This window comes from Benincasa hispida, chromosome 2, assembly GCF_027475165.1.
Source record: "Benincasa hispida cultivar pf3 chromosome 2, pf3_genome.v1.1, whole genome shotgun sequence".
NCBI lineage: Eukaryota > Viridiplantae > Streptophyta > Magnoliopsida > Cucurbitales > Cucurbitaceae > Benincasa > Benincasa hispida.
Genome location: NC_143479.1, coordinates 28,173,152 through 28,186,641, shown reverse-complemented (window position 1 = coordinate 28,186,641; position 13,490 = coordinate 28,173,152). Strand labels below are relative to the sequence as shown.

Here is a 13,490-nt window from a genome sequence, read left to right as displayed (position 1 = left end):
TAGTCTATGCAACCATCCTTTGTAAGTAGTAAAAAAAAAAAGCAAATTTTTAAAGAAAAATTGTCACATGACAAAATATTATTGAACAAATGGTTACATAAAGATAAGTGGAGTCGTTTGTAGATAGCATCGAAAGTTTTTTTTATGAGTAAAATCTCAAAAGTAGAAGTGTAAAATACTGAAACATCGGAAGAGAATGAAAATTGAAGGATAAGATTGCGGTATTAAAAGAAAAGATAGGGATGAAAAAGGGATATTAGGTAATAATGATGTTATTTGAGGAGGGTGTTGGGTGTAGAAGAATGAGTAAATGAGAGGATAGAGAAAGGGGGGGGAAAAGTGGTAGCAATGTGTGGGAATGTCTGAGAAAATGGCAGAAGGTGTAGCAAATGGGGCATTGGGCTTTGGTTAATAAATGAGAATGGTGGGTTTAGCATTTTTTGGGTTATTGAGCCTATTCTATTTCTGCTTCTCTACTCCAAAACTGATCAACTCCACATCTCTATGATGGGCTTTTTCAGTGCTACTCTTTTTCCTTCTTCCATATCAAAACAAATACTTACTCAATTATTGATGAATCATCAATACCCATGTCACCAACTACTTCATTAATTCATCCCTTCCTTCCTTCCTTCCCTCTCTTTTCTCTCTTTTTACTATTTTTCAATTTTAAATTTAATCTTTTTTGTTTCCACATGATGGCCCAATATTCCAAAAACACAACTGTATTTCAAAATTCTATTTCTTTTTTCTTTTCTTTTCTTTTCTTTTTTTTTTTTTTAAGAAAAGAATGATTTATTATTTTGATTTATAAAATTGTATTTGAAATAAAGGTTATTTAACACACAACAAAACTTGTTATACACATGCACTGTTCCCAAATAATAGATTACCAAATTTTGTGTTTGTTCTAGCTTTAGTTTTATATGTTTATTTATCATGTTTTTGAAAATTGTCTAATTTAGAGAATAATCACTTAGGCTCCCCTAAATGTGAGACTCCCTCTCATCAAGATGTTTACCTTTCCACCTTCAAATGAAGACATTCTACTTGATAAAGTTAGGCTCCATCTAAGTTTGAGAATCTCTTCTTAAGTTGTTGAAGAACAAACCACCATGATTAGTGTAAGTCTCAAGATCTATATCAATACAATCTTCTCCAATGTAAGATTGACATACAATTGTGGTTTGAGAAAAAAACACATAAGACTAGTGGCTTCAAAGAATCTTCAAAACGACCAACCCTAAAAATTGAACAAAACACTATATATATATAACTTTGAGAATATCTTTTTAGAAAGAACAAATAATCTTTTGAAGGAGAAAAAAAAAAAAAAACAACAGACCACGAAATCTGCATAATCATGTTAACAGATAGAGAAAAAATATTCGACAAAATCAATTGCTTTTCACATTATAGATGTTCTTGAAAATGCCCTAACAACATGACATGTTGTAGAGGATAAGCAAGCACACCAGCAAATATGTCCTACCACTACTACAAAACAATATTTCTTGACGTATTTTAAATGTCAAGTATCATTTTTCTTGACGTTTTAAAAATGTCAAGGAATCCAGTGTCAAGAATGTTGATGTTCTCGACTAGGAAAAAATGTCAAGAACAGTGATACCTGATATTTTTGAAATGTCAAGAACAGTGATACCTGATATTTTTGAAATGTCAAGAACAGTGATACCTGACATTTTTGAAATGTCAAGAATATTGACATTCTTAACAAATAAAAAACGTCAATAACATTTTCACTTGATATGTGAAAAATGTCAAGATATACTTTACTTGATACTGAAAAATGTCAAGAATATAGGTGTTCTTGACAAGAATAAAATGTCAAGTATGTTTGTGCTTTTTTTTTTTTTAGAAGATTAATATGGATGTTACCTCTAAATTGTTCATGTATTTTAATCCAATAATCACTTATGATATATTATGACAAATATCCACTAAAACAAATAAATAACCAAACACATTTTCAATCTTATGAACTCAAATTTTCTCCAATATGACAAAAGATAACATTCTTCAACATTGTTATTATAAAAAAACTTTACAACTCCATGAAGGATTTTCTAAGTTCACTAGAAGAATATGGATGGACCCATATGGACACTTCCAAAAGGGACCTTTAATATTAATATTGTTGTTTTCAAAACTTATTAGAGAAATATTGTTGTTTTGAAACTTATTAGAGAAATATTGTTGTTTTGGGATTTCGAGGCTAGAAGTCGAGAGTTGAGGATTCGACTAATGTAGAGGTCGAACGTTGAGAACTTGACAAACAAAGAAAAACGTGGAAACAATACGTAAATTAGGGTTGTCGAGGGTTGAAGTTTCGACATACATAAGTCGAAACTTCAACCCTAAAAAAGGAAAAGGAAATCTCGCTAATTTTGTGAGGAGGATCTCGCTCTAGAAGGGAATCTCGCTAATTTTGTATATTAGGTTGTCGAAGGTTGAAGTTCTGGCATACATAAGTCGAAACTTCAACCCTCGACAAGGAAGATAAGTGGGTGAAGTAGATTGTAAGAGAGAGCGAGATTGTAGGAGAGAGCAAGATGGAAAGCGAGATTGTAGGAGAGAGCGAGATTAAAAGCGAGATTAGGAGGGAACGAGATTGAAAGCGAGATTGTAGGAGAGAGCGAGATTGTGAGCGAGAGTGAGATTGAGTCTGCCACATGGATTAAACGGTCAACCAGTCAGCTGATGTGATCTGTCACATGGAAATCGTCTTCACTTTATTTACTTTCTATAAGTCTGGAAAAGTCCATATATATCACCAAGCTGCCCCTGCTTTGATTCCCCTGCACGATTCCCTGCATGCATTGATGTTATCTGATTCCCCTGCTCTGATTCCATGCATTCATTGACGCATTCATGCCCCTCTGCCATAGCCTTAATGCCTTTTCAACCACCCTAAACCCGTGGGTCGAGTGTTAAACACTTGACCTACATCCTTTTAAACCACCATCCTCTTCATTTTTCCTCAATCACTCCCTCGATAATTTTTGAAGACTCACTGCCCTTGATTTTGTTCACTCCTCTCCCATTGATTTGCTCACTGCCCCTTCATAGCTCACTGCCCCTTCACTGCCTTCGAAAATAAGCCTTCGAAATCATCTTCCTCTCCTCCCATTTCCATTTCCATTTCTCTTCTTGTATTTTGTTTAATACAAATTATTCTCACACAACTATACTGGTTCGTTACTCTACTAAATTTTTATTTTTTAAGAATAATTATAAATTTTATTTTTGTTCTTATATTATTATTTTTTATAAATTCTAGTTTTTTTTTATATTTTTTTTGTAATTGTTGTCAGATAACAAATAATAGGAAAAAAGGGTGAACATTGTCACTTTGAAGGAAAAAAGAGAACGACCGTCAAATCTATGAGTTGAACTTATGATATTTGAAAAGTTTAGTTTATTCTTATGATATTTGATTTATTTAGTATTAACTTTGATTTTTATAGTGTTAAAATGTTTAGTTTATTGTTATGTTTAAGAAGTTGATATTTTTAGTTTATTCATATGATATTTGATTTCTTTAGTATTAACTTTGATGTTTATAATGTTAAAATGTTTAGTTTATTGTTATGTTTAAGAAGTTGATATTTATAATTTAATACAAAATTATTGTGATAGTTAACAAGTTTAGTATAGTTCCAAAAGTTTAATATAGTTTGAAAATTTTAGTTTATTCATATGCAAATTATTGTTGTTATGTTTATTGTGATAAGTTGATATTTTCTAGTATTAACTTTGAAAATATAGTTTAAAATAGTTTGAAAAAGTTTAATTTAATTTAATTTTTTATTTTGTATTAAATTTGAAAAAATAGTTTTAAAAAGTTTACCTCATTTTAATTTGAAAAGTTTAATATGTTGTTATTTTTAAAAATAGTTATAAAAAGTTTAATTTATTGCTATGTTTAAAAATAGTTATGAAAAGTTTAATTTATTGTTATGCTTAAAAAGTTAATATTCATCAAACTTAAAAAGTTTATGTTTATAAACTAAAAAATTTAATATTTTTTAATATACTTCTTATAAAAAGTATAATACAAAAAATTGATGTTTGTCTTTTTTTTTTTTTTTTTTAAATTTTAGAAAATGCCAGGCAATTGCTTGAGATTTTTGTTGTTTACAAATGGTAATATGATTGATGGTATTGATGGAGTTGAGTATGACCAACCACCAAGTGGGAGTTTTACCATAAATGTGAACAGTGGAATTGTATTTAAATAATTCATTCAAATGGTTGGGATGTTACTTAGTGTAGATATAGGAGCAAATCAGATAGAAATAATATATAGACATCCCAATCTAGAACCATCAGGATCAATAAGATATATGCCATTCCCTATTTCGAATGCACAAGCTATGAACTTGATGTTCTCAATGGCAATGCCAGTGCCAAATGTAGTGCATTTGTATGTAAATGTAAATATGATAGGGGTGGATCCTGATACATCATTTAACCAGTTTGAAGATCCAACTCAATGTATCGATCCTGATCCAGAGTCAGTTGCATTGCCATGTGATAATGAAGATATGGCGGCTAACAACCTGTATAGAGACTTCAGAACAGAAACGGATGATGAATTTGAAGAGTTGGATTTTGATGGTCGTGAACATGAGATGCTTTCAGATACATTCAATGATTTGGATATGAATATATTGGATAGCATTCAGGAACATGACCCAATTGTAGCTCTTGTGGACGTTGACAATATGCAATTGTATAAAGGAATGATTTGTCAAGACAAGGAAATGCTACAACATGTGGTCAAATATTTTGCAATAAAATGTCACGCACCATATGAGGTAGTTGAATCTACATCGATGATTTGGACAATTCGGTATAAAAAGTGGGAGGAAGGTTGCAAGTGGAGACTTCGTGCAATAAAGAAAAAATCGCATGGCTTGTTCGAGATCACTAGGTATGATGAGCAGCATACATGTTTTTATTCAGAACTAAGTCAAAGTCACGTGCAATTGGATTCATCAATAATTGCACTGGAGTTCTGTGGCGCCGTAAGAGAAAAACTATCTATTAGTGTGGTACAACTGCAGTTCGACATCAAATCAAAGTTTAGATATCATGTTCCTTACCATAGGGTATGGGAGGGAAAAAGAAAAGCGTCGGCTAAAGTGTTCGGTGATTGGGATGAGTCTTACAAATTGTTGCCTGGGTGGTTATATATGGTTAAGCAGACCAATCCCAGAACATGAGTAGAGTGGAGAGTTAAAGAAACGCTTACTGAAGGCCATGTTATCCTAACTTCTGTATTTTGGGCATTTGGTCATTGTATAGAAGCTTTTAATAAATATCGGCCGATCATTCAGATAGATGGTACACACTTGTACGACAAATATAAAGGAAAACTGTTGATTGCTACATCAGTTGACTCGAATGGCCATCTACTTCCACTCGCATTTACCGTTGCTGATAAAGAGTCCGTAGACTCATGGGGATGGTTCCTGAAACACCTGAGAGAAATTGTAACACACGAAGAGGTGTGTTTAATTTTAGATCGACATGTTGGTATAATTGCAGCAGTGAACAACCCTGCAAATGATTGGACGGGACCGAAATGTCACCATTGTTTTTGCTTACGACATATCGTCAGCAACTTCAATAAAAAGTATAAATTTAATTCATTGAAAAATTATGTTTATCGTGTCGGGTGTCAGTTTCAAATTTGAAAGTTCAACAAAGCAATTGAAGATATCAAAGGAATAAATCGGAGCGTTCTGAGTTTTTTTGACAACATTAGTTTAGAGCAATGGACTCAAGCACATGATGGAGGATTCAGATATGGGTGGATGACGACAAATCTATCAGAGTGCATAAATGGAGTCCTTAAAGGAGCTCGAAGGTTGCCTATAAATGCTCTTACTCAGAAAACATTCTTTAAATGCGTGAACTATTTCGAGAAAAGAATAGAAGAAATAAGGGATGCATTAGAGCGTCAACATAAATACACCCGGTAATATTATTATTATATATATATATATATATATATATTATTAATAATTTATTTCAAACATATTTTATAATACTAAGTGGAGTAAAAATTTAGGTATGCACACGACAAAATAAATAAATGGGCTGCACGATCTAATAAATATGAAGTACAATCATACGATTGGTATGAAGGTGTGTTTCATATGAATACCGGACGTCATAGTCTCAATGCCAAATGAGCAAACGTTCAAATATTGAGGCTAAACAGGTCCGAGCGTACTATTCATGTAACAAGTGGCAAGCATTGGGCATTCCATGCTCACATTTTATGGCCGTTTGCTCACATTTTAACATGAACTACGAAGATTTTATTGAAGACTACTACAAATTGTCAATGCATGCTGAATGTTACTCTCCTCCCCTAATATGCCGATCTTACATCCTGATCCATCGTTGTTGAGAAAACCTAGTAAACCGAAAATTTCACGTTATCACAACGAGATGGATTTGACAAAACCAGCCACTCGACAACGATGTGAATTTTGTAACCAATTAGGACATAATCGAAGGAAGTGTCCTTCATTGCTAAGAAAGAAGTATTCCCAAGAGGAGAGAAATGGAATTGAAAGGCTTTCTACCAAGCTTCCTGGGTTGTCAACTAGAAGGGTGATTCAAAGAGATGGCAGTGCTCACTTTAAGGGCTGACTAGAAAGCAAACCCCACCCTAGGTTGTGGCAACTTTCTACTCCTCCTGAGCCCCAAATTGATAGGATATTTTCAGAAAGAAGCCCCTTCATTATTATTAGTGGCATAAGACGTTTCCTCGTTTCGATCCTTTACTAAAATCTTTGGTCGGACATACCCTGAAATTTTAGGTCAAATCCATTTTTGGACGGACTCCAGATAGTTAGGGATTGAAAAATAAATATTTTTGTTATTATAATTCATTTTAGTGTATATTCAATTTTTTTATTATAATTTATTGTATATTCATTTTTTTATTATAATTTATTGTATATTCAATTTTTTTTTATAATAATCTATTGTGTATTCAATTTTTTTTTATTATAATCAATAATGTTTTACATTATTCTTTACCCTCATACTTTTCTTTACTATTCAATTATAGTCAATTTTAATATATATATATATATATATATTTTACGAGTTATTATTTTTTTAATTTATTCTTTTTAGAGTTTAAATAGAACAATAAAATATTTTTAGAAATTGTTTTTATAAAATGGAAAATTTAAAAAAAGAAAGAAAGTGGAATGTGTAATAATTAAAAAAGAAAAAAGGGAAATTTGTACGGTATTCTCGCTCTCGCTCACGCTCAAAATCTCGCTCTCGAATTTAATTGGGAAGTTTAGTGGCAAAAAGAAGGAGATTCATTAGCTCGTTATTTAGTCAGACTTGTTGAGATGACAGAATCTGTAAAAATTATTCAATAAGCTTTGGAAGGAATTCCAGGGGGATCTTATGAAAATTTAGAAATACGATCGAAGGTCTCCGGAATGATAATTAAACAGACTCAATAATAATGTTAGAAAGGACAAGGTCAAGGGTTCAAAGTTTGACGTACAAATGAAAGGAAGGCCGAGGGTTCAAAATTCGACCTATCTAGGTCGAATTTTCAATCCTCGACTTATTTAAAAAAAAAAAACAATATTTTTACAAATAGTTTGAAAACAAAAATATTTTTCTAAATAGTTTCTAAAAGGACAATATCCTTTTTATTTTTCCCTTCCAAAAGAATATAAGGAACATAACTCTAATAGTGAACCCAATATGAACAGTTTCAAAAATTAGATCTCAAAAACTTCTATTAAAACTATCCATCTACCCCATATCTAAAAATGAAAAACATAAAAGGTCCTATTATCTCTCCAACTTACAAATTAATCAAACAAGCTGAAACCCATATGTCATAATTAGACTCCTAGTGGACTCTTCCTTTTTCTTCTCAATAACTGTTGTAGCAGACACAACCACATTGACAACAAACTTGCTCGAATCCTGTATTAAGTATAAGAGAAGCAATTGGTTATTTGTCAGCCACAACAGCCAAAGCAAACTTAGTAAAATGTGGGTGGCAACATACCTTAGGATACTAGTATCTAAAATTGATTTCATAATTGCTAACAAGACTCCCAGTATCTAAAATGGATAGAAGTAGATAACTCAATCATTTTTAGGCGAGAATAGAAGTTGATAATGTTAATTGATGGTACTCTGAATATAGAGCAATTATGGAAAAACCAAGAATTTAGCAACAGGAAAATGAAATAGAAAAGAATCATCAATACTCAAGATTTCTACTTGTAAGAATGTGAGTTGGGTAGACAGAGTGGTAGCTTCTGTTTGAAGAGTCTGAACCTTGTGTTCGAACTCAGATATATACTACGTCTTTAATTCTTTTGATCGAGCAGCAGACTGATGGTTTGCCAAGATCCTGAAGTAAATTTATTTCTCAAGTTTAAAAAGCAATAAACGAAGTAATTTAAGTAAATCAGAAAATAACATAATTAACGCATACCTCTTTGCATGCTTCGGATCAGTTAAAGCAATTTTGATAAGTTTGTCATTTGCCATAATTTTCTTCAGTTCAACCCCACTAAACTCACCATTACCAAACTCTAATCTGAATGGAGCAGAATTACTATCAACTAAGTTGTTTGAAGAAAGTTTCCCCAGACGAACACCAGGTGGTGTAGGAGGAAGTTTGGGGGACTGATCACTAAACTGCAACTTGATTGTGAAACGTTCAAATTTTCGTGGATCTATGAATATTGGTGAGGAAGTCAGACGAGAGCGGCTGAGATTGTGGATATCTACAAGATCGTGAACATAGCACGAAGATTGAGAGAATAAGCCGTTGGAGGTGGGTTTCGAGAGGGGAAGAGAGACAAAGAAATTTAGGGCTTTTGAGGGGGAAACAGTCGTGGAAGTGGGTTTTTTCACTTGAAATGTATTGAAGATGCTGAAGACTGGGGAGGCCATCCATGAAAAGGTGAAGGGGGAAGAGAAAGACAAAGAATTTAGGGTTTTGAGTTTTTTTTATTCTTACTTTTTAATAGTCAAGAAAAGGAGGAAAACAAATATGAGAGATGAAAGAAACAAAAAACAAAGGGTTTAATATAATTTTTATACTTGATTTTTAAAATGTGTCTAAGTATAAATGTATCAAACTTGACGTTTTAAAAATGTCAAATTTAGGCTAGTGTGAAAAAATCCAAAAAAATTCGTAAGTCTCCGCTATTTTTCATTTTTTCTTAACATTTTTCTCTAAAAATACATGTTACTTGACATTTTTTTCATAAAAACGTCAAGTACTACAAATTGCAAATGTCAAGAAATGTGTTTTTTACTTGTAGTATACACATATCAACAAACAAGAAACTAATCTCAAAATAGAATCAACATAACATGGGACATGTTGTTTAAGTTTTGCTTGTAATATATAAGTCAATTATACTACAATAACAAACACCCTAATAATATATATATATATAGATTTACATTTGAATAATTGGTTTTTTTTTTAATAAAACACTCTATTTATTACATTAATCATAATATGAATGTATTCAAAATTGATAGGATTTTAAAATACACTACAAGAATTCAAAATCTTTTTAAAGCTTCAAAATTTCGTGGACAAAGACTCTTCGACAAAAGGGTCATCAAAGAGGTTCGTCAATAAAAATTAGTTAATTAAGAGATCATTTGTCGACATAAAAATATACAATCTCGATAAACACACAATAATATGGTATACAATAAAATTTATTGAATAAAATCTGTCCTCACAATCTATTTGTATAAAATTTGAGCTGAAAATAAAATGAAAAAAGTTACAGAATAAAAGTTCAAAATAAACGTAAGTAAGCTAGGAATAAAACTTCATTCTCGTCCACTTCATATCGTCAGAATCTTGAACTTGTGAATATAAGAACTCTACCTTGATGAATAAATACTTTAAAAAGAGTGTTGTTCATTCATATATAAAACAAAGTTTTGATGCAAACGGATCACAAAGAACGATATTTTGTATATATACCTATTTTTAAAATAGGTTGTTTTAGGAGTTGTTTCTTAAGATCATTCTAAAAGGGTAAATTATCCTGTTACAAATTATATATAGGTTTCAAAATTGAATAATAAAGCCCTTAAAATTTGAAAAAGGTTGGAGATGGGCTCTTCAATTAACAAAATCTATTAGGGACTGTTTGGGCATTGAAATGATATAGAATGTGGGGAGTTAGATCTATTAGTTTGTTGATAATAACATGACAATTTTTAAAATTAAAATAACATTTATTATTATAATTATAAAAAATGCAATTTACTATTTTGAAAATAAGTATACTAGACAAATATATTGTCACCATTTTTTTTTATTTGTTATCATAAAAAGGATTTTCTACACAAATAAACTAAATAAATAGACCAAATTACACGATTGTCTAAATTTCTAATAGACCAATGAGCTATTATTTGAAACAAAAGTTTGCTCGATTTATTTTTTCTCAGCCCTCTTTATCGTTCAATTTTTTGTTAAAAAAAAAAATAGTAAGACCAAAATACGTTTGTAAAAGAAGTTTCTTCATATTACGTGTGGTTATGAACTTCCCAGAAGTTTCTCCGAAAATCGTTCCCTCATAAACGAAAACAAGAATCAATGAGAAGTTTTGAAGAAGAAAACAAAGTATATTTGGTATATATCGAACAATATATGTGACATATATTTACATTTTCTATATTCGACGTCTCAATAATGTGCAAATATACAACGAATATAATGACATTATGTGATAATCAGACACTTACCCACTAATTTCTTGATGAGAAAATTAATAAAAAAATAAATAGAGCTCCTTGGATGAGGTGTTACGACAAGAATCAAAATGGAGAAGCTAATCTTCTTCATATTAACGGTGGATTAGGCTAATGGATCAAAATTTATGAAAAACCTGAAAAGGAAAATGAAGCAGAAACCAAGGAACCCTAATTTTGAAAGGGTAATGTATATGTAGAATTTGATTATGGAAACCCGTGAGTGAAATGGGGGAGTAGTTGAAAACAAAAGAAATGGAGAAGTGGTCCATAGACAAATGTAGTGGGTTAGGTCAAAGTGAGTAAAATGTTTGTTTTGGATTGGGATTTGGGACTTGGGAGTTGGAGAGATGTGGCCTTTCACTAGTCATTGTCACCCCAATCACACTTCCACTTACATTACATTCTACTTTTTGGCCCACCCCTAATACAACCCTTTACCTATTTTCTACCCTCTCTCCTAGCCCAAATACTTCACAATTGACAATATGGTTCACTATTTTCGCACAAAAACAAAAACAAAAACAAAAAAAAGGTCTAATTTTCTATTTCTATTCAAGCTTTAAATTTTTGTTTGCATACTTCCATCATGGATGAAAAGTTGAGGCTCCATTTAGTAACTATTTGATTTTTTGTTTTTAATTTTTTAAAAGTTAAGTTTATAAACATCTCTTTCACCTCTACATCTTTTGTTTTATTATCTACTTTCTATCAATGTTTTTAAAAATCAAGTCAACTAAAAAAATAATGGTTTTTAAAAACTTGTTCTTGTTTTTAGAATTTGGCTAAGAATTCAACTCTTGTACATAAGAAAGATCAAATTATAGTAAGAAAATGAGAGAATGTGATCTTAACTTCAAAAACCAAAAACAAAAAGTAAAATGGTTACCAGACGGAGCCTAAGATATTTGAATTTTCAATCTACATGAAGATATAATGGTTACCGTTTGTTATAGTAATGTAGTTCAATTGAATAACCCAATGAAATAGGTAGACCTTAATTTTTCATGTTGAGACAATTTTACCTCAAATTTTTAATTAAAATATTAGTAGAAAAAAAAAAAAAACTATTTTGGTCTCTAGGCACTACAAGAAAATATTTTTTTAGCGATAAGTTTTTAGTACGTAAGTAATTTTTGTTGGTAAAAGGCAACTTATAGCAACACGTTAAATATATGTCACAAAATATCATCATCAGCGATGTATTTTTAATCCGCGTTACTAAAAGAATTTGCAAGACGTCAATTAACACCACTAAATTTTAAATACTTTTAGCAACATATTAAAATGTTGCTAAATATATGGCCAAATTATTCCTCCCCTTCTTCCATTTTCCCCCCCCTTAATTTTACATTTCCCTTTTATTTTAGTTTTTTACTTTCACTTTTCCCTTTCCCCCCTTAGTTTTACTTTACCTTTATGTTTTGCCTCTCAAGAAGCCTTCCATGCAAATGGCGCTGGAGTTCTCAAACGCTCCTTCACGCGAACGGTGACACTTCTCCACGCAAACGCCGACACTTCATGCGAACGCCGACACTTCTCTACGTGAATGTTGGCCACTCCTTGCAAACGCCAGGCAGTCCACGCGAATGCTGACCTCTTCTCCCCAACGTCGGCCACTCTACTGCTCGCGTACGATTTCACTGCTCCCAAATGTCGACCTCCGTGGATTGGACATGAACACTGATTTCATTGTTAGGTGGCCAAGTTTTTAAATGTATGAATCTTACTCAATCTCTCTATCTTTACTTTACCCTTATTACTTCACAATAGACATTGGTTCAAAGAAGAAGATTATCAGATGATGTTGCTCTTAGCTTGCTATTTGTTTCTTCAAGTCAAGTGTTTTCAATTTGACTTAATGTGACATAAAAAAAGTTGAGTTGAAATTTGGGAGAAAAAGGAGAGAGAGAATTGGGAGTTTACGTTAAAGAGAGGGAGAAAAAGAGCGATTAAAAGATAAATTGGGTAGTTATATCTAATCTTTGAGATCTTCATGGTGGAATAATTAGTCATGACCTTCATTTATACCACTAGAAACTGTTCTGCAAAAGACAAAAAAAAAATAAAAATAAAAAAAAATAAAAAAAACCACATTAGCATCTCATAATAGGGATTGAATTTCTTCCTTTAATATGCTAAACTAGTGAATTGTGGTAAAGAGCATTATAGTTTATAACTATAAAGGCTAAAACGTACCATTCAATCTAAAAATAGAAAAAACTAATCCATGTATGATTTTCATGGCTGTTTTTGTGTGTTTTATTTATCTTGCTTGGGTTGATCTTGGGTGTGATAGGGGAAGAAAGAGAGTTGAAGATGTGTTGATATTTGTTTTCAAGGGCTTAAAGATTAGGGGAAAAAAAATATTAAAATGAAATTCTTGAAACCCACAACCATAGAGGTTATGACAAGGAAGAGTGGGAGATAGTTGGAAGGTTTTAAAAATTAAATAAAAAAATAAATTGAGAAGTTAAGGAAAATTAAGGAAGTCATCACGTTGGAAGATTAAGGGTGTGTTTTTAATTATAACGGTTATTTTTTCACTTAATATGACATTGCCACCAATAAGATCTACCTAACTTTGATTGCCTATTTGCAATTTACCTAAGACTTAGATTCTAACACTTTGATTTCTAACTTAGGCACTTCATTTTGTACTTGTT

The 13,490-nt window shown here is 31.5% G+C and overlaps 1 pseudogene across 1 annotated transcript; it reads right to left on the bottom strand.

Moving 5' to 3' along the window:
- Window positions 1-7,669: 7,669 nt before the first annotated feature.
- Window positions 7,670-9,087, bottom strand: LOC120071867 (uncharacterized; annotated as a pseudogene). The gene is made up of 4 exons (XR_016527887.1): window positions 8,525-9,087; window positions 8,308-8,440; window positions 8,090-8,145; window positions 7,670-8,004 (listed from the first exon to the last, which is right to left on the bottom strand). The product of XR_016527887.1 is annotated as an uncharacterized LOC120071867 (transcript).
- Window positions 9,088-13,490: the final 4,403 nt, after the last annotated feature.